The sequence below is a fragment of the Leptonychotes weddellii genome, chromosome 5, assembly GCF_054177405.1.
Source record: "Leptonychotes weddellii isolate Sample4059 chromosome 5, ASM5417740v2, whole genome shotgun sequence".
NCBI lineage: Eukaryota > Metazoa > Chordata > Mammalia > Carnivora > Phocidae > Leptonychotes > Leptonychotes weddellii.
The window spans coordinates 3160271-3182226 of NC_138373.1; the positions used below are offsets into that span (position 1 = coordinate 3160271).

Below are 21956 nucleotides of genomic sequence, written 5' to 3' on the forward strand. Positions count from 1 at the left end.
CTTCAGGAGGTGTTAGAATAACCTGAACGTTCCTGCTCTATCATCCTGGACATCTGGTGCGCGGAGTAAATCTACAACTAGTTATATATCGTCTTGTTCGGTAATGCTTTTTTTATTTAGCGGCAAACTCTTAAAGTAGTAATAAACTGAAAAAAAAAATGCATGTTTGATACAAGTTAAGGACTGGGTTTCCATTTCTCTGGATGCGATGACAAAGACATAATTGACACACCATGCTTGTGGACACTGAGCATCCACCACGGGGGCCCTGGGATCACCCCCCACACACACACGTGCAAACCAGGAAAGGGCAAACTGCTGGAGAAGCTCAGCATCTGCTTCAGAAGTTCACTGCCATTGAACTCTGCTCAGAGATACATTATAACAACATACGCAGGTGCATTTACATAGTGATCTCTGAAGCATGACTTTCCCCTTAGATCAAATGATCCTTCTTGTAAATTCATGTTGCTCATTTCCTCACACTTACACGAAAGGGGAGCAAAAGCTAATGTGCTCTCGCTTCTTCTGCCAGACGTTTTCACCAGCAGCCACGTGACGCCAGTCAGGGCCAAGAGATGTGTCCAACAGAACATCAGTTCATTCCAGCTGGAGTTACATTTTTTTTTTCCATCCCCTTTGAAAATGCATACCGTTGAAGATAAAATACTTAAAACTGTGATGAATGCCATGGGAAAGTCAGAAAGTTCAGCGCTGGAGATCAATACTGGGGGGCTGTGATAACACGATACACTTGATGGAGAACGCTAGCAAGGTAAAAACAACATTCGTACTAAATTGTAAGATTCTGTGGGGCAAAAACATATCTGGAACTTGGTTGTGCTGCAGACATAATTATTTCCAAATACACAGCAGTATTTCGCCAACGCAAACAGACACTGTGCCTGCCAGAATTTACAATATGTTATTTATGCACAGAGTAACTGAACTACAAAAACACTGAAGTAAAACTGATGACAAACTTTTTTTTAAAAATTCAGCACTTTCTCTCCTCGTTTCTCATAGATGCATTTTTAGAACTGTTAGAACCTGGGCGCCTGGGTGGCTCAGTTGTTAAGCGTCTGCCTTTGGCTCAGGTCATGATCCTGGGGTCCTGGGATCGAGTCCCGCATCGGGCTCCCTGCTCGGCAGGAAGCCTGCCTCTCCCTCTCCCACTCCCCCTGCTTGTGTTCCTACTCTAGCTATCTCTCTCTCTGTCAAATAAATAAATAAAATCTTTAAAAAAAAAAAAAAAAGAACTGTTAGAACCTCTAGAGAAAACTTTTTTAAAGATTTTATTTATTTCTTAGAGAGAGGACAAGTGGGGGGAGAAGCAGAGGGAGAGGGAGAAGCAGACTCCCCTCTAAGCAGGGAGACTGATGTGGGATTCGATCCAGGGAGTCTGGAATCATGACCTGAGCCAAAGGAAGACACATTTTAACTGACTGAGCCACCCAGGCGCCCCTAGAGAAAACTATTTCAGTATCCTGCAATGGTAAGTGACTTGTTGTAAATATATGAATCCTCTGAGTTTTGGGTGCATTTATAAAAAAGGAATCAGTTGGAAATATTTGATTAAAGTTATCAAGGAGTTCCAAAAGATCTTAAGCACTTGAAGATCTTAGCAAAATGCAATTATTGAAAATAAACTCAGCAATCAGGAAGGTATTGAATGTGTTCCCACAAAAGCAAGCATGGAAGTAAACAACTGAAATCATATGAGTTCAAACCATGACAAGATTGCATTTTAAAATTCTAAAATTGGGGCGCCTGGGTGGCTCAGTTGTTTAAGCGACTGCTTTCGGCTCAGGTCACGATCCTGGAGTCCCAGGATCGAGTCCCGCATCGGGCTCCCTGCTCAGCGGGGAGTCTGCTTCTCCCTCTGACTCTCCCCCTCTCATGCTTTCTCTCTATCACTATCTCTCTTAATAAATAAATAAAAATCTTTAAAAAATATATTAAAAAAATAAAATAAAGTTTAAAAAAAAATTCTAAAATTGTGTCTGGGAATACCTAGGCCTGCAGGAAGACTCTTTTGATGAAGCTCCTATTTTTAATTGGATATATAGATACTTAGTACGTATAATTTCCCCACATCTTTGATCAGCAAAAGGCTCAAAAGAATCCTAGAGTAAAGTCACTTCATGAATTTGGATTCATAAAAATACTTGTCAGCAGAAGATACTCTGAATGGAAACAAAAAGATGGGATCAGTAAAAATTTGGACTGAAATGTTTACACATTTTAACACAAAAGTCATAGAATTGACCATGACCTCCATTCACCGGCATTGTCCTGCACTCACCAGACACCTCCACACCTGCACAGGAGAGTCAGCTCTTGCAACCGAAAGTATTACAAATAACGGAGAAGAACTGACTGGAGGTGTCGAGGATTTCAAATTCATGAACCGTAGAAACCACTTTGAAGAAGTCTGCAGGCAATCTGATGAAAAATAAAATAGAACGACATTGAAAAACTTTGTTTTTCAGAAAAATATCGGTGATGTCACATTAGGAAAAGATCTGGCTAAAAACAGAGAAATACGTGAATAGCTGCCAGGAACAATTATTCTTCCCACGTGATTACCCAGTGTTCAGATAAACATGACCTTAAATATATTATATTGTAGATATGTCCTTAAATATAAAGGATTTAACATTGTTTTTCCTTTAATACACATAGATTTAATTATTTTTTTAATATTTATGTTTTGGAAATAGTTTTTGAAAAGAACTATGTTATAATCCCATCAAGATAATGAAACTAATTGGCCAGCCAAAAAAATAAATACTGTTAAAATTATTTATATTTTAGTATCGCTCTTTCATTTCAGAATTTTCCCAGTTGAGACAAAAAAAAAATTGCGTGGTTCACCCATCTTAAAATCCTTCCTCTTCCAGAAGAGATTGATGCAACATAAAAAGACATGAACCATCCCGGCTCTCAGCTTCACCCAGTCAGTCATATGTTGGGGGCTCAATCGTTAACTGAAATCATTCAGAGTATGTGCAGTCCTTTTCAGGCATTGTCCTGTGTTTATTAAAATGACCAGTTTTAGGGCACTTGGGTCGTTCAGTTGGTTGAGCGTCTGCCTTCAGCTCAGGTCATGATCTCGGGGTCCTGGGATCAAGCCCCACATCGGGCTCCCTGCTCAGCGGGGAGTCTGCTCCCTCTGCCTCTGCCCTTCCCCCTGCTTGTGAGTGCTCTCTCTCTCTCTCAAATAAATAAAACCTTTTTAAAAATAAATAAAATGACCAGTTTCAAGCTAGAATGACATCAGCTTCATTAGCTGCTACTGTAAATAAAATTAGGATCACTAAATAGTTTTTATTTCATCCTTAATAATTTATCTGACTTGTCCTTACTACCAAGAAGCAAATTACAGATAAGGTGTTGAGGACACGATCTTCAGGGGCCATTGTGTAGGTACTTGCATACACGTTTAATTTGAAAATCAGTCCCCCTGGCAGGGACACCCCTCCCCAGTCTGTGGGGTAGAGGACTCTAGAATATGAGGATGAGGGGACACAAGTGAACAACAAGATTCTTTATCAGAATGTTTGGGTAGAACCACGTGCTTTAGTTTGGATACAAGTCCAGCTTGTACTGAGGTATCTGAACATCCAAGAATGGAAAAGAGATTTTTGCAGTAAGAGCTGTAGAGATTGCAGAGAGGCATTTTAGGGAGAGAAACGTCTCTTCGGCATGTAGTTAGCAAGTTAGCTGAGCTGACGACCACAGGGGCTCCTGTCTGGAGACAGATCGGGGTGCATCTGGGAGGTCAGAGCCCTCCTCTCCTGGCCAAGGGCTACAGAGAAGAGGGGACGGGGGTCAGCCGAGAGAGCCGAGTGAGGTAGAGATAATTAATGCTTCTTGCTCACAGTGGAGCCTGAGGGACATGTGCAAACGATTGCTGGAATGTTCCGAGAGACAGCTTGTTGCCAGCCAGGTCTTAGCCTGTGTTTCCCCCAAAGGCCAACCCCGAGACAAGGATGAGGGGCTCGGTCATTTATCTGGAGGGAAATAAAAATACTAGTAATAAATGGTAACTATTAACTATCGAGTCCCGCATCGGGCTCCCTGCTCGGCAGGAAGCCTGCCTCTCCCTCTCCCACTCCCCCTGCTTGTGTTCCTGCTCTAGCTATCTCTCTCTCTGTCAAATAAATAAATAAAATCTTTAAAAAAAAAAAAAAAAAAGAACTGTTAGAACCTCCCCTCCCCCGCCCCAACTCTTTGGATAACCTCCAAATAAACAAGGGAAAGGAACGGCTTGGCACAGACGCGGGGGCTCCACCCCTCGGGGGGCTCTCAGAGGTGCACAGGACAGGCCAGCGAGTTCAGTAGCTGCCAGCTTCCACAGCCCTTGTGGGAGGATGGCTCTCGGGGGCTGCTAACACCCCGAACTTCTAGCCTCGCTGTATGAGGGCAGGTTGGGTGGGGCCCCATCACAGGTGCCTGCCACTGGAAGCAGGGTCCACACCCACAGATGCCACATGTGGTATCCATCATGTGGCCAGCACAGCACATTGGCCCCCCCGTCTCCTGGTGACAGGCACTAAGGTTCTCCCCGTCATTTTGCCTTTGTAGACACTGCCGCTGTGCGTGTTCTCAGACGGGTCCCTGCAGGCATGTGCCGGGCCCTGGAGTGGCTCTCCAGCTCCCCGGTGGGGTGTGGGCGACCCCCAGCATGGGATATCATCGGCAGATCCCCTGCAAGGTCATCGGCAGTTCATGAATATTCCTACTGATTCACGTCCTCACCGGGGCTTCCTACTCAGTCTCTCCAAGTGTTGCCAGCCGGTAAGTGAGACTCTCATTTGCACTTCCGTCATCTTTAGTGAGGACATGCTTATTGTCTACTGAATGCTTTAAAAAAAAAAAAAAAGAGTCTGGTATTGAGTGCTTAGTTCCTTAAGCCCATGTGTGTGGCATGGGAAGGGGGGGTTATGTGTGTGTATGTGTGTGGATTCTTTGTTCACCTTGAGGACTTCCTCAAGCAAAATTCTTTAAGCCACCTAGGGAAAATACTTGTGGCGATTATTAAAAGTGTCTTTTACAGAGATCGTAATAATGACTTGAACCACTAGAACACTAAAGGTATAAACAATAACATCCTGATAAAAATAGAGTCTTGTTCCCCAATACCACATCACAGTCCCTCCACTTCGGTCTCTCCCTTGTAGTACTGCCTGTGTTTGTATTCGTTAAAGCAGGCAAGTACCCGGGAAGGCTAAACCCTACCAGTTCTGCGTGGTTTCATGAGATTCTGAATAGCTCCCTTCTATTCTGACCACAACCCAAGCTTTTCTGGTTCTGTTTAGCTAGCATTCCCTTTTTTAGGGATGTGCCTATCGACATATCAGGAAGAGCGTCACCACCTGCCAAAAAAAATCCTTTCTTAGTTTCTTAATTAGATTCAAGAGCAAGATAAGAGAAGCAGCTGAGCAGGAGGGAATCCCTGTCAGGTCACTCTTCATCTGTCATCTCAGCCCTGGGACAGACTTCAAGTCAAGGGCGTGGACAGCTCAGGAGCAGCCTAGACCACAGTGCAAATGGCTGGGGACCACTGGTGCAAGGGGGCTGGTGCAGGAAAGGGACAAGCAGCAGATCCGGGTCATCCAAACCCTGCACACTGAAGGTTTGCCCTTGACCGGCTCCTGCAAGGTCACTGCTAAAGCTCTTAGAACGTCCTGCCTGATAAGAGTGTCTTTGTTTCCGGCCGGGGGCGGTTGGGGGGCGGGGAGGGAGGGGGCGACCTTCCAGATAGGCTGCACTCACAACGTGATCTGCGGGCCACACAGTATCAGCTTGGTCTCTGGACAGGCTGCAGACCACGTTCAGCCACGTGGGTGGTCAGCCATGCCTTGGTGAGGGCCCACCAGCGAGAGCTCTGGAGGCGTGCTGTCAGACGTCGGTGCTGTCCGCGTGGTTTCACTGCCAGGGGACGACAGGAAGCTCTGCCGCACGCCCCGGCCCTTTGCGGATCTCAGCCGGCGCCTTCCCCTGCAGCAAACCCTGCGCGTGACTGCAGCCTCTTCTCTGGCCCCTGAGCCTCCTTGTGAGCCACTGGACACGAGGCCCCCGCTCTGCAGCACTGCACAGGGCACACCTAGAATGCTGGAGCGCGGGACCCCTGCCCCAGCCCTCTGGGCACCAGCATCCGACTCGGTCCAGGCTGCCAGGCTGGCCGCGGAAACCACAAACATTTATTTCTCGCTGTTCTGGAGGCCAGCAGTCTGAGAGTGCGATCCCTGTGGAGTTGGGTTCCTGATGAGGGTCCTCTTCCTGGTTTGCAGATGGGTGCCTTCCCGCTGTATCCTCTGTGCGGCGGAGAGAGATGGAGGAAACAGGCCACCTCCTGTTCGTCTCAGGGCTCTAATCCCCTCAGGAGGGCCCACCTTCCTGACCTAGTCACCTCCCAAAGGGCCCTCCTAAAACCCTCACATTCAGGATTTCACCATAGGAATCTGGAGGAGACACAAGGAGTCCATAGCGATCACCAGTCCTCTCACCCTCACCCTGAAATGCTAGGGCCTTAACCCCACGGAGCCAGCCAGAATTTCCTCAATTTTAACAAAGAGATCCTGGAGAGAACAGTTACTACAAACAGACTGCCCTCTTGCTTCCATCGGCTAAATTCAATACTCCTGGTTCTCATCTGGAAGACTTGTTTTAGAACTGACCCAGCCATGCAGACGCAGACGGCATCCTTTAGAGACACATACTGTCAATTCCTTTTCTTGCTGAACCTATTTAAATCCTCCAGTTAATAACGTCTTTTCAGGTAACATGTTTGTATCCTGTGACCCTTACCCACAAGGCCATATCTTGAAATATTTCAACCAGCAAGTAAGCATAAAAAGCATTGATTATTCATCCTGTTCTCCAAGACTCAGGTTAGAAAGTTCGTTTGATTGCAAAGAAAATTGCATGGGAAGTAGAATATATTTTTAAGTGAGAGAAACAGATCACAGCATTACATAGTAGTGTAATCCTGCTGTTGTAAACACCGCACACACATTTGCATGGAAATAAGCAGAGAAGAGAAAACCTTCAGACACTAACAGTGGGCTCCGGCGGTGGGGACAGAATTCTGGCAACTTTCCTTCTTTATCTCTCTGTTGAGTTTATTTACTGTCTGACTTTTCTGCCACAAACACGGACTCATCAAGAAAGAAAGGAGGAAATAGTGATAAACAAGTGCGTTATCTCGATGGTCCTGGTTTGTTTTCCTAGCTGGCCTTCTCTGCAATGGAAGTAGATCGCAGCACTCATGATGGTGACTTTCATGCCAGTGAGGGCCCGCTGTGCTGTGTCGTGAGAGCATGGGGGAGACTCCAGAGTGGCTGAGAGACAGCGCTCCCGCGGGCAGGGCATGGTCTCTGCCTCCCCAGGACCCGGACCAGCCTCTGTGTGTGGAATTGACTGGGATTCCCCCCATGTCCTTTACTAAACCTTTACCAAACTAGAATGGGGGACGGAGGGAGCAGAGGAAGAAGAAGGGGAGAGGAATTACCTTTTGTTCTATTCGGGAACCTCAAGGGATGGAGTGAGACTCACCCACACTGGGGAGGGCCGTCTGCTTTCCCGAGTTCACGGGCTCGAATGCTCATCTCATCCAGAAACACCCTCATGGACGCACCGAGGAACAATTTTCAATCTGGGTGCCCCATGGCCAGTCACGTTAACATAAAATTAACCACCGTGGTATTTCGGTAGATACAGATATAAATATTCAAAACTCCTTCTCTGTTTGATATCTTCTTAACCAAGCCTATAAACAGAATGTGCATGAAACACAGAGACTTTTTGTTACCCCTGTTCACACACACACTATGCTTCGCACCCCCACCCCCGAGCTTCGCCCCGTATTCTAGATGACCATAAAAGAAAGAAGTAGAAATACAGCCACTCTCCCTTGGGCCGGTCGCTCAGCCAGCTTCAGTTGTCCTGTGACTCATCTCTCTGGACATGGCAGAGAGTGTGGTCCAAGGGCTACACACCACTGTATTCAGATACCCCCATTTCCATGTCTGGACACCTCACGGGTGGGAGGAAACTCACAGAGAAAAATAGGTACCAAAGACGTAGTAATAATAGATCTAAACTTTGTCTCCTATACTTTAAATGTTACTCCAAATCAACAGCGTTGTGTACTCCACTCTGTACTCTCTTTACTGATTTTTACTCCAAATAACAGATTTTCTGATAGCCAGGATGCATCGTAGAGAAAAAAAAAATATTCAAACACATTCACTTTTACTGCCCCAAAAAACACCTTGGTCATAGCAACTGCCTTCCTATTTATAAAATATATGTGATTTTTATTATACCCAAGGTGAAATTTTTATATATATATATATATATATAGTGTGTGTGTGTGTGTATGTGCGCACGAAAGTCACCAAAAAAGAATCACTGGTAACCTCTTTAGTGGCAAACGGGAATAAAATGGAGCAGAGACAAACCAATTTGTCCACAGGACGACCCCTCTTCGGTGACCCAGCCGCTGATGATTCGCAGAGAGGCTCCAAGGCTGTAGCCAAAACAAGGCGGAATGCAAACTTTCCCGAAAACCGGCATCCAAGAACAGGACGTTTCACACAGGAGCATCCGTAACCCTGGCCAAGTGATTCTTGTCTCTTCCAGCTCCTGTCCATATGTGCCGGGCTGCCGGGACAGAGTGCCCGTCCTGGGGCACTGCCCATGCACATCCAGCTGTGCTAATCCCAGCACGCCCTTCCATGGGGTTCCAGCAAGCCACCCCAAAATGTAGAGGCAGGAAGCGACCATTTTATTATGCTCCCAGGTTCCGTGGGTCAGGAATCTAGACACAGGTCTCCTGGGACAGCTTGTCTCCTGTCTCTGCTCCTCCACCTGGTCTGAGGCCTGAGCTGGGCAAATGTGAAAGCTGGGTGTTCAATGGCCTTGGAGCATTTTTTGAAACAGGGCTGGTGCAGCTGAGGAGCTGAATTTTAAGCTTTATTAATTTTAGGTGTTAAGTCTAAATGGCCACGTGTGGCTGATGGCTACCACATGGACAGCACAGATAGTCAGCTTCACTCCTGTGTCTGGCAGCTGGTGCTGGCCATCGTTAGCACCCCTGCTAGGCTGGTGGCTGGTGGCTGGGATGCCTACCTGTGACCTCTCCGTGCTGTGTCTCAGCAGGGCCTAGTTGGGCTTCCTTGTCCCATGGCAGCTGGTTCCAGGAATGAGCCCCCCAGAGAACCAGGGGAGGCAAGCTCACTTGGGAAAAAGCTCCTCCACATATGTTCTAGACCGTGCACACCCAACCCACTAGGCTGGCACTACCGTCATCAGTTATGTCCAGTGGGTGCAGAGTCCACGGGAAATTGGAATCGATCAGAACACAGATTTGAGGCCAAGTTCTGGTGGCCCAGTCCTCACTAGGTGAACCTAAACAAGTTAGTAAACTCTTCTGTGCCTCAGTGTCCTCAGTGGTGGCTGCCCTTAGCTTAAAAGAGTTGTCAAAGATCCAAGATCACTCCATTCTTTTGCTTGTTCATCTCTAAGAAGTGAGTTTTTTGATCTCATGCTTGTTGCCTAATGGTCACAAGGTGGCTGCTACTGCTCCAGGCATCATGACCTCAGAAGCAGGAAACCGTGAGGGCAGTGGCAAGAGGTCATTTCCTGTAATGGTTCTCTCTTATTATCACCATGGGAAAGACTTTTGTTGAAGCCTATTGGCGTGTTCCCTTAGGATTATGATATATGACAATCCCTTGTGGCAAAAAAAAAAAAATATTTTATATTTTGCAATGAGTATTTTCCATTCTTGAAAGTGGAAGGTAAACTAAAGAGAAGGCAGCTGGAAATGGTTGCTGTCTGGCAGACAACATCTCTTTTTAATCTGGGCCCATCCTAGGGCTTCACCTCCTCCTAATCCTGGAAAAGTAGGTTGTTCTCGTAGCCTGAACCACCTAAAATCAAATTTAGTCAACAAGTTCATATTGAGCATCTATTAAATGCCAAGCCATACACAAGACAGAGAAGGTTTTTAAGGTTCCTCGTGGGACTTACATTTTAGGGAGGATATGTAGGCAAGAAACACATAGACATTAAGGAAATGTGATCGTTTTAAATTGTGATATACGCCTTCCAGGAAATAAAAGGGCATGATGGGGTGGCGATGCCAGAAACATGAATAATTCAGGCCAAAATATAAAAATAATATTTGTGAAAAACGATACTGAACACCAAGCCTATTTTTCGAAACTCCAGCTGCCTTCTAATTGAAAGTGACGGAGTCACTCTGCCTCCCTCCTGAGACGGCTCTCCACTGCTCCCAGAAATCGTCCTCCTGCTGAAACAAAGTTTGCTTGGCCCTTTGTGCTTCGCCTGTGAGCACCCCACGCGGCACCATCTGAGAATGAGTTTCATTCTCATTATTCATTTAAGAACATTTGTTTCCTCTCCTCTGGGAGGCCCTGCTTACTGTGCAGCTTTCTTTCTGATGCTTTCCTTTCAATTTTGCTTATTGATCCTATGAAGAATTCTGGTCCTTCTTTGGGGAGTTGGATTACATTCAACAGTTTAAGAAGAGCCGGGAATGTAAATACAATTGTAGGAAGAAAAAGAACACGCGGCGGAAACAGAGGCTTCCTGCAAGAGCATCTGTCTGCCTTGATGTTATCACCAGGACGGGATGTGCTCGCTCCCGAGGATTGTGTGGCCACGGCAGGTGACTTTCACAGAGCCCACGACAGAATGAACGATAGAGTCTTAGAGCTGTAAGTGACCTTATAAAGCACCTCATGCCGCCTTCCAGGGGCTGCAGAAATCCTGCTACGAGGTTCCTGATCAGTGTACGCATCGGTTTCCACTGGACCAGGTCCAGCACAGGGAGGTCCCTGTTGAGGAGGGTCAACATGGGCAACCCTAGTGGGCGTCCGCTTTCTTCCAAACGTCACCCACCGGTGAGGATCCCACTTCCTTCCCTCCCATTCCAGCAGGCTTCCCCACCCTCGTGTGCCCGAGCACTCCGTGTGCTCCCGGCTCAGGGAGTACAGCTCCGTCCTTCTGTGGCTCAGCAGCAAGGATTCAGCAGCAGCCTCGAGGCCCCTTCAGACTGGCCCCTTCTTCATCACTTCCACCGCTGGACCCAGCCCGAGTCCCCTTTCTGCTGGTTTAGCCTCGTCTTCCAGCCTCCACACTGACCACATCCTCCGAGGTCCCAGCTCAGCATGCAGGTCAGTGTTTCACAAGGAGCTCCTTGACCCAGGCGGCCGCATCCCTCCTCCTCCCTCTGTCCCCACTTACTCCGCTGCTGTGGGTCAGGCCCACTGTGTCTCAGGGCCTTTGCTCTAGCTGTCCCTCTGCTTGGCGTGCTCATCCTACATCACCCATGCGGCACCCTTGTTCACCTCTTGGAGGCCCATTCCAATGTCACGTCATGAATAAGGTCCTTCCTGACCCTTTCATTTAAAATTGCAACCTCATCCCACCCCCACAGGCCCTATCCCACTTCCCTATGATCTAGCATGCTGCTCAGTGAATTGTTTTACTTTCTTTTGTGTACCCCCCCTCCCCCAGAGTGCCAGTTACCTGATGGTGGGTATCATGTCCATTTGGTTCTTGCTGTATCCTGGCATCCAGAGCAGAGCTGAGCATACAGTAGGTGTTTCCTGGACATTTGTTGAATAAACCCTCCTCTACCAAATTACTTCCTGTGGGCACTTTAGCCTTTACTAAACAAATATCTCGAGTTCCTTCATCCCTTTCCCATATGACGTGCTTTCCAGACCCCCCCCACCCCCGCACATACATCACCATTCTCTTTAATTTGTCAGTGTCTCTTTGAAATGTGAAGGAGAAATGGAACTCCACTCCAGATGCATTCTGGAAAACGGACATTTTACTGGTGGTATCAGTTCCTGTGATTAGGGACCGATTTATGCATTTACAGCAATGAGTATTGCTGCTTGAGCGTTACATAGCACTTTGCCTCAGATTAAGCTTGTGATTAACAGAAACTCACGGATCTTCTCCACAAAAAGTGTTGCCAAGTGGCATCTGTCTCTCCTAACCTGCATAGCTGCCTACTTTAAAGTTCCTGAAAGGGATCAACATCAGACATGGGCCTTCGCTAGCTTACCATGAGAGCCTGCATCTCCCTCCAAGCGCCAGGTGAGCAGAGGGCTCAGGGCTCAGCCCCGCGCTCCCCTCTCTCTCAATCAGAGGTATTAGGAATACGGTCACGGATACGAAGTTGTCGGTGTGGCTCCTGACACATGCCCTGGGACCCGCTGACCTGTAAATATCAGTCTCCCCCCTTCTCTGCAGCAGCAAGCCAGTGATAGAGTCCCGTTTCTAAGAATGATAACTAGTACACAAATGAGGTTTTCGTCCAATGCTTGGATCATTCAAGAGATCGATACTCACCCCCGGTCACACGCTGGTCATTGTGTCTGTAGGCGCCGCAGGCTCTGGTGATGGCAACGCAAAACCACCAGGTTCCCTCCCTCTGAGCCCCCAGACAGCTCCACCCCATGGACCGAGAATCCTGATCTAAATTCATGATCAAGGGGGGTTGTTCCGTGCCATACTTCAGACTTGAGTGCAGACGTGAGTGCATATCAACTATATTGGTCGGAAGTTTCTCATTTCCATACCAGCGACAGTTCCAGAAGATTTATGGACCTGGAACTTACTGAATAGGGGAAATAGAATCAGTCCCATGTAGCCTACAGCTGGGCCAGGACTCTCGCGCTGCTGTCAACGACATAGGGCTCACCTGGGCACAACCTGTTCCATCCTAGCTCCTCAGCTTCCTCCCCCCGCCACTGGATGTTCTTGCAGCAGCGCCTCCCGCGGAGCGCTCTCCAGGGTGAGACCGGGGGCAGGGCGCCGAGCTCCACGCACTTGGGCCCGCTGCGTCTTGGCACGGACAACTGCTGGACGGAACGCTGTGCTCCCCTCGAGAAGAGGCTTCACAAGATCAGCGTCAGCGGTGGACATCTGGCCCCCAGTGGCTGCGGGTCCCTCCTGGCAGCCAGCGCCTGGTGGCCGCCAGCACACACCCATCTTGTGCCGAAACAGGAGGGCCCTGTCCCCTCACCCCAGGAGGACCGATGCAGCAGTGGGGCTGGCCAGGTGCCTATAACGCATGTATGACACACGTGTGATGCACTCAGAGCAGAGGGCAGGCGCCGGGTCTGCAGGAGGGGACGTACTCCACACAAGGCCATCTGCAGGCACGGGCGGAGCTCTCTGGCCCTGGTGAGGACGTGCCCCCGACCCGAGTCCGTGCTCATGAGGCAGAGCCGGGGTGGGAATGCCACCCACAGGGACTGCCCTTCCCAACGGAAACATCTAGAAGACACTATTCTCTTCAAGACTGTGGAGAAACAGGATATTTTCTAAAGTGCCTCCTGATAATAAAACACTTCTTGTTACATCAGTGTAGTTGAAGTTCATCTCCCAAGGAGGTTAAATTAAGAGTGGAGAAACCAAAGATGCTTAGATTTCAGGTAGGCTGTGCTCACAAGTGCATTCTTATAATTTCTAATTTTCAAAAAAGAAAATTGTTTTTTACCCCGCTAGTGTGTGTAGTGAGGACACAGAAACTCCTCTCAATGTTCACCATCAGTGATAAGCTAGAAGAAGCCGGCCCCCATGGGCTAAAGCTCTGGGAAGTAAGAATAAGACTCAGTTTAAACTCTTCCAGTTAATGAGCTTTTTTCAAAACTGGGATGTTCGCTTTACCATCATGTAGGAAACATAGATTCCCGTCACATGATGAGGGGTGACTGAAGGGGTGGCTGGAGGAAGTACGCACCTGCTCCCATTCCTGAGTCTGGATTAGGGCCCATAGCATTGGTAATGTGCCCCTTACTTCCAGACACACAAATCCTGTATGTGGCTGGGAGTCGGCTCTGCCTTCCCAGGCGTCCATAACATTTACAGATGTCCTGTAGCGTTTCTCCCATGTCCCCTTGTATACTAGTTATTTGCGGGCATGCCTTATCTTCCCTAGGAACATACCGAGCCCTTGAAGACAGAGAATGTCTTCCATCTATGTTCAACCTCCACAGTGCGGCATTCATAATTAGGCCCTGCAAGTATTTCCTAAAGAAATAAGTAGGATTCCTACTAATTGGAACTCGGTTGTGAATATCAAAACCGATGGGTCACTTGGGAAGGGCACTGCTCGTTCTGTCATGAGCCCTAATGGGAAGAGGCTGGACCCACAATGAGTACCATGGGGTGAAGACCATCACAGAGTCCATGGAGAGAGACATGTGTAGCCATGTAGCCCCATATTGACTCAGAAGTCAGTGTGGGGGGTCGGGCACCTGGGTGGCTCAGTTGGTTGGGTATCTGACTCTTGATTTCAGAGCAGGTCTTGATCTCAGGGTCATGAGTTCAAACCCCGCACTGGGCTCCATGCTAAGCACGGAGCCTACTTTAAAAAAAAAAAAAAAGTGTAGAGTTCTCAAATCCCATTTTCTAAATTGTTCCCTATGACTCTTTCTCTGCTAGGACAGGGGCGTTTCTTGGTGGATAAACAATGAGTAAACATGAGCAATTTTTTTTTTAAGATTTTATTTATTTATTTGTCAGAGAAAGAGCACAGGCCGGGAGAGTGGCAGGCAGAGGGAAAAGCAGACTCCCCTCAGAGCAGGGAGCCTGATGCGGGACTTGATCCCAGGACGCTGGTATCATGACCTGAGCCGAAGGCAGACGCTTCAATGACTGAGCCACCCAGGTGCCGCAACATGAGCAGTTCTTAAGCAAAATGTGATGTCAGTTTTTCCAGTAGGTTCCAGATTACTCCATATCCAGTAAGGAAACCAAAAACTCCCAGACTATATTTTTATACTTCTCCTTTTTAAACGAGTCTACACATTTTGTAAAAAAATCAAAGGCAAAGTTAAATTCTATTTTTTCCTATCTGTCTATTGGTTCTTAAACATTAGAAGCTGCTTGCACCATTAAATACGCTTAGGAAACTAAAGCCATCATATTCATATTTTTAGAATACACTCAATTTTTCCAGATTGAATCAAAAGTTGAAAGTAGACAGGAGCGATTGTTTCTAATATTTAAATGCAGACCCAGTGAGAACTGGTGGGTTTTCTCAAAAGCAGAAAGCTGAACAGGTGGTGACCTAGCTCTCAAGCAAACCATCCAGAAAACAATCTAATTGGGGAAAACAGCCGCGAGGGCCTGCCACCCCTAACACGAAGCTCCCCAACAGCTGAGCCCCTCTCCTTGCTGCTCCCCAGCCCGGCGAGGGATGAAGGTGTAGCTGGCGGCACGGAGGGTAAAAAGGCAAACAGCAAGCATTCCTCCGGGTGGTTTGAGCCTCATCCTGCAGGAAACACCATTGGTGAAGGTGAAACCTGTCACAGGTGAGGCAGGCCAGGCTGGGGGCTGGTGTGATCGGGGAAACCCTGGATTCCGGACACACAAAGCAGAGCAGGTCGGCGCTCGAAGGGGCCATGGATGCCTCTTCTTGTCACTCTGGTGTTCTCTGTATTCTTCTGCTTGTTCTCTGGTGCTTCAGAAATTGTGATGGGGAAATTCTGGAAGTTCTAATGGTGTGTCTCTCGCGAGAAAGGTATTGATCTGAACCTCAGATGTGGTGCTCCTTAAAAATCTGAGCACCTTCTGAAGTAGTGTTCAGAGCACATTCGAGATGAGCTGCTTGTAGCCACGAACCTGGGCTATCTGAATGGCAGGGAGACGTGCCCGCCTGATGCTCTGAGCAGGGAAGCAGATCAGGAAAGGGAGAAAACCATTCTTGAGGGCTTGGTTTCAATGATCCTGAAAGACAGGAGATACCCCCTGTGGTGGACACTGGGCTGTAGCACGGGACCCCCCGCTTGGGGAGCCTCAGCTGCAGAGTCCGTGCCTTCCTGGGGCCTCTACCTCTGGTGATGGAGCTCCGGGCGGCCACCAGGGCCACCTCAGCCCGGAGAGGGGGTGCTCCAATAGACGCGCTCATGCCAGGGCCCCCAGGCTTGTATGGCGGCCAGACTCTCCCTACTTCCTCCCGTTCCCCTCCCAGGTGCTGGGCTCCAGTGGCCATCCCATCCACAACTTCATCTCTGTGTCTGCTTCTGGAGACCTCAGGCCATTTCCCTGGCCACTGGGTTGGGACTTTTGTCCTTTTCAGCTCAAATGGCTCATGGGGCCAAAAGATCTACCTTTTCTAGGTCAAAGACCTTGTCAAGTGACAAAAGTAAAACAGTTGAGTAGCAAGTTTGATATTCTTCATTCCAGGGAAAGCAGTCCATGGGGTGGGGGAGTGCAGTGCCTCACAAACAGAACACGGCTCCCAGGGGTTTCGGGCAAGAGCGCGTTTTATAGAGTTTTATAGAGCGTTAGCACGATGAGGAAACAGGGCCTGATTGACTAAGAGGTCAGGGATTTCCTTATAAGGCTAGCAGGTCAACCCGGGGAATAAGGAACGAGCTTGTGGCTTAACGCTGATTGGCTGGGATTGCATATCTGACCTTATTTAGAACAAGGAAATCATGAGTTCCTCGGCAGCTGGGGACAGGCTGGCTCATATCCTGCATTTCTGGTCAAGCGGAGCATTTCTAGGGACGTGAGCGTTATTCAACTTGTGGTTGGCTGACAAGGCAGGAGTGGTTCCATCTTGGACCTAGAAATTTATTTCAACACCCTTTTGAGAAAAAGATGGAAGGCTACATTTTCCCCCAGAAGAATGTACATAAGCACATGCAATTTTTGCCTGCACTTTCAGGGAGTCCGGAGAACCTCTGAAACCCACCTGTGAAATCCTGAGAGATGTGGCCTCAAGTGCAGAAATCCCTGCCCTAACCCTAGCTTGAATAAAACTCTCATAAATTCCTTGGACTCTGGGCGTCACTAGCCGTATGTACTGATGAAATTTGCCTCTTTTTTTTTATTGTTATGTTAATCCCCATACATTACATCATTGGTTTTAGATGTAGTGTTCCATGATTCATTGTTTGTGCATAACACCCAGTGCTCCATGCAGAACGTGCCCTCTTTAATACCTATCACCAGGCCAACCCATCCTCCGCACCCCCCCCCAGTTTGTTTTTCGGAGCCCTTCGTCTCTCATGGTTCGTCTACCCCTCCGATTTCCCCCCCTTCATTCTTCCCCTCCTGCTATCTTCTTTTTTTTTTTTCTTAACATATATTGAAATTTGCCTCTTAAGGTAGATGTTCGAGGAGCCAGGATAAGCCATGAATTCTGGATAAGCCTGGAAGGGATGGTGACTCTTGAATTAGGAAAATGAATTCCTCACTTGTCTTATGCTCTCCTGTCCTTCCGAAAAACCCGCATAAGAGACTGATGGACAGAGCTGGCTGAGTAGCTGATGGAAGCACCTTTATTCTTTCCTGCTACTGGCTCTTCAGACTCCTTTCCTCCTCACCCCTTAATGAAGTCTCAGGCAGATCACACGGACGTTTGGGTCACTTCCAGAAACTATCAACAAGCAGCATTTGTTTTCAGGGATAAAGTGTAAAAATGTTCTAATGTCATTGACTCTAAAATGTCTTTCCTCCATCAGCTGAGCTGCCTTTAGGATCAAAAACCATCTATGGGAAGGAGAAAGGTCCTTTGTTTCCTCTTCCTTGCTCGGCCTCCACGCACACTCACCAGCTGTTACTGTCAGTCCCCCGGGGTCAGGCTCCGTGGGGAGAAGGGGAGGGAAGCTGACTCTTGGCTGGGACAGTCGTGATCTGGGCTGGAGCCCCCTGCATGTGACAGATGCTCTGAGGGGTGTTTGGGGGTTCCCCTAGATATTCCCTGCAGGAAATCTCACGACACATCCCCAACCCCAGCAGTTCCTCCTCCATCTGACTGCTTCCAACAACCCCAGACTTCTGGCAGTCCACCTGTCTGCTGAGTCACGTTGCTTACCAGGCAGCCTTCCTAGGATGGGAGTCTCCTTCCAGGTGGCTCACCACTGGAGTCCCCATTTGGTCACTGCCCACTCACCACCAGCAGCACAGGGCACTTGGTCCTGTCCCCTTTGACATGGGTGCAGCCTGTTCCTCATTCTCTGCCCTGCCACCAGGGGGCGCTCCACAGCACCGTCACCTTGCTGTTCTCGGGAGGGACTCTGATACCCACCCACTCCACATGGCTGACGTCAGGTTCCCCCACGTGTTCTTGCCAAGGCACACCAACCCTCTCCCGCTCCAAAGAACCCCTCCCCTGCCCATCTCCTCGACCCCCATGTAAATTCTCTGCCTTCTCTCGTATGGGCTGATGCTGACAGAATCACCAGACAACATCCACTGTCCCGGCAAAACTCTTAAGACCGAAGATTTCCGTGTCCACGTCCTGTGACAACTCTGTGATTTAGTCTTTAGAACAAAGTCCACCGATATCCTTTATTTCCTTTTAAATCGTGAGCCATGTGGGAACAAGGACAAGGATTCCTCTCTATCAGAAATTCTAGCATCTAGAACTGTGTAACTGTGAGCACCCATTAAATAGTTTGAGCTAATGAGGAATACTTTGAAATGCTAAAGGAGCCTGCCCATCTGCGCCAAGACCCCGGACAGAATATACATCAAGGAAATATCCTTTCCAAGGGCAAAACTGTCCAGAGCAAGGTGACCGCCCTTTCTTTGAAAGAAGCCCTGCATCCGAAGGCAGCTGCCTGGGACTCTGGAAAGCAGCCGCACTGAAACTATTTTTGGAAAACCTAAAATCACAGAACCTCAAACTTCCAGAGGAAGACCATGAGTTACCTAAAACAGATGTTTCAGGGAAAGGAGTAGAAACGTCCTGCCCTCACTTTCTGACAAGCCATCATGGCTCAAAGCGTGTCTCAGGAATGCACCCCGGGATACCCGTCCTTGGGGGTCCCGTGGGGCCTCGCCCCACTCCTACAAGTCACAGAAAACCCACCAGCAGAATGTGGTTGCAAAAAATGCCAAGACTGACCGCTGTCTCCACCTGAGCCTGAGACCTAGTGAACACGGAAGGTCGTGTGAAGGTCAAATTCCAGCTCCGACAGAGCACACAACTGTGAAAGAATGCCACCAGGTGGACTGGTTACAAAGAAAGCTGGTTTCTAAAGGGGAGGGGGGGGTGGGTTAGCCCAGTGATGGGTATTAAAAGGGCACGTATTGAATGGAGCCCTGGGTGTTATATGCAAACAATGAATCATGGAACGCTACATCAAAAACTAATGATGTAATGTATGGTGATTAACATAACATAATAAATTAAAAAGAAAGCTGGTTTCGGATGCAATGAAAAGTTTCATTTTGAGATATTCAGTGAAGAAAGCAGTTTTATTAACTTGATACACATTTAAAAATCAACTATTTGAAAATAGAGGTCCCACTGAACTTGATTTAATGAGCAGATAAAAATTATTTGGAATTTGTTTTTTTATTTCTATTGAAATCCATACTTAAAAGAGTGTGTGTGTGTGTATTTTTCTCAAGTTTACTAATTTTTTTTTTTTTTTGTAGTGTGATTCTCACCCTTCATTTGCTTGATAGTTAAGTGTTCACGGCATGATTCGTACACTAACCTTTGTGATAGCTCTGAGTGGCACAAAGAGAGGTTTCTGTCTCTCGAAGTCCAGCTTGTATTCAGACAGCCAGGTGCCGGCCGGCACCTCCAGAACACTGGGCAGTGGGGTTTGGTGAGAACACGGTAGGCTTGGCCCGCCTGCGGTCTCTATCCAACTCCCCACCCTGCTGTGTAGCCAAAGACGGCCACAGATGATACGTAAACCAGTGGGCGTGGCTATGTCCTGACAAAACCTGACTTACGGACACTGAAATTTGAATTTCACACAATTTTCATGTGTCACAAAATACGATTCTTCTGGGTTTTTATTTTGTTTTTGCAAACGTTTAAAAGTGCAAAAACATTCTTGGGGGTACCTGCATGGCTAAGGTGGTTAAGAGTCTGCCTTTGGCTCAGGTCATGATCTAGGGGTCCGGGGATCAAGCCCTGCGTCGGGCTCCCTGCTTAGTGGGGAGTCTGCTTCTCCCTCTCCTTCTGCCCCTGCCCATGTGCACGCTCGCTCGCTCTTTTTCTCTCTCACAAATAAATAAATAAAATCTCTTAAAAAATGCAAAAACCATTCTTAGCTCACAGCCTCTACAGGTGTTCAGGTCGGATTTGGCCAACAGGCCCCATCACTCCGTGGGGGTGGGTAGTACTGAAGCCGTCCCCTCGTCAGTGAAGAAACTGAGGCACGGAGACTTTGAGTGACTTCCGAAGGTCAGCCAGCCACGAACGGCGGAGCAGGGGTTGGGTCTGCCTGTGGAGCCCCGCTTCTGACACAGCGTTAGACTGGCCCTGGCTACTGTATATATTGTGTGTTTATCGATCGCTTCGCCACCTCCAGCATGATGTCATTAATTCATATGAAATTCTCTTCCAAGTGCTATGTTTTATTCCTGACGCCTCCAAAGCTTTCCATTACCGAACTTATTAACAACAAAGCAGCAGTTTGCGGTCGGTCGAGCAAATCGCCCAAAACAGTTGATGGTTTATTTTCACCGACCCCAAGCTCAGAAGACACGATCATTGTAATTATTTTCATATTTATTCCCATCCTACAATGTCTCTACAAGAGTTTTACGTAACTAACAGCACTATAACCTCATAAATTAATGAAGATGTTACGAATGGGTGATGTTAAATCTTTAAATGTAAACCGTGAGGCCTGGACATGCTCTTGTAGGGGTTATTAATTTACTTCTTTCTCTTCCCAACATGGGAATAAGAAAAATAATTCACCCACAGGAAAAGCCAAAGGTGGGCTTGTCAGGCTTCCAAGCCACGCACCCCAAGTTCTGGAAGGTGCTGACAGCTCCTTCCCATGAATATTTCCTCACTGCCACTCTGTGCTCTTTTTGCTTTAGCAATTTGAGGAATTCCAGAAAATTACTGAATACAACCTATATGCTCAGGGAACTTAATGACCACTGAAGAAATATATTCTGGATGAATCCATCACCTAAGAAATGTCTCTGCAGCCACATTTGCTTCTGTCTTTAAGTTTCCAGAACACATCCGGTGGCAATCTGCCACAGGACCTTTGCAGCTGCTTCTCCCCCTGCTCAGAACCATCTTTCCTCTACAAGATGAGCTCCTTCTCCCCCAGGTCTTGGCTTGAGAAACCCACCCTCAGCTCTCACATAAGGCGTTTTCCATCTGCTGGTCTGTTTCACTGCCTTTTCTCCTTCATAGTCGTTCACAGTCTGTAATTACACGATTTATTCATGGTTTACAACGGCTTTCTCTGTGTGCTTCTCTACGCTGCAAGCCTGGAGGGGATCACACCTGCTTCTGCCGCAACACTGTTTCCCTGGCAGCTTGCAGGGTGGCATCTTGGAAACACTGGAGGGAGACTTGGGAGAGGTTAGCGAAGGCACCCATGTTGGCAGATTGGGCCTCCAAGAAGGTCCCCAGAGGCCACCAATGGAGGTGATAGGTGCAAGAGGTGAGGGGCTCTGGAGTAGAGAGCAACTTTCACAAGGCAGGAATGTGGCTTCCTCTCTCTTCCCTCTGTCACGATACCTTCTTGGATTCTTTTCTCCTTTGTCCCCCTCGGTCAGAACCTCCCATCTGGGGAATGCCGTTGGGGTGCAGTTGCCAACTTCTCCACCTCTTGCAAGCACCCATGTGTCCCCATCCAGTCTGCCCATTTGTTCTGAATTCCCTGCGTTCGATCTGAGCTAAGACACAAAAGTTAGAAGAAAAAAAAAACAGTTAATGGATCAGGGACTATATTTACTCTTGTGCTCTCCTAGAGATGGGCTGAAAGGTCATTTCAAATAATTATCGCCCTGATAATTGAGCAGATGGCAATCACCAAATCAGGCAGTTCCCCGCCAGTCGGCATCTCTGTAGCTAATTCACCTTCATGCCTGGGCAATTTGTTCTAACTAGATTATATTTCATGATAGTAACTTGTATTCTGCGCTTCTCGGGGCACCCCAGAAAC

At 47.9% G+C, this 21956-nt stretch overlaps 1 long non-coding RNA gene across 1 annotated transcript in view; it reads left to right on the top strand.

Moving 5' to 3' along the window:
- Nucleotides 1–4354: 4354 nt before the first annotated feature.
- Nucleotides 4355–21956, top strand: part of LOC145721481 (uncharacterized) — a 28969-nt gene continuing 11367 nt past the window's right edge. Inside the window, exon 1 of the long non-coding RNA XR_014145176.1 lies at nucleotides 4355–4803. This is a non-coding gene — a long non-coding RNA (uncharacterized LOC145721481). The remainder of the gene's footprint in view (nucleotides 4804–21956) is intronic.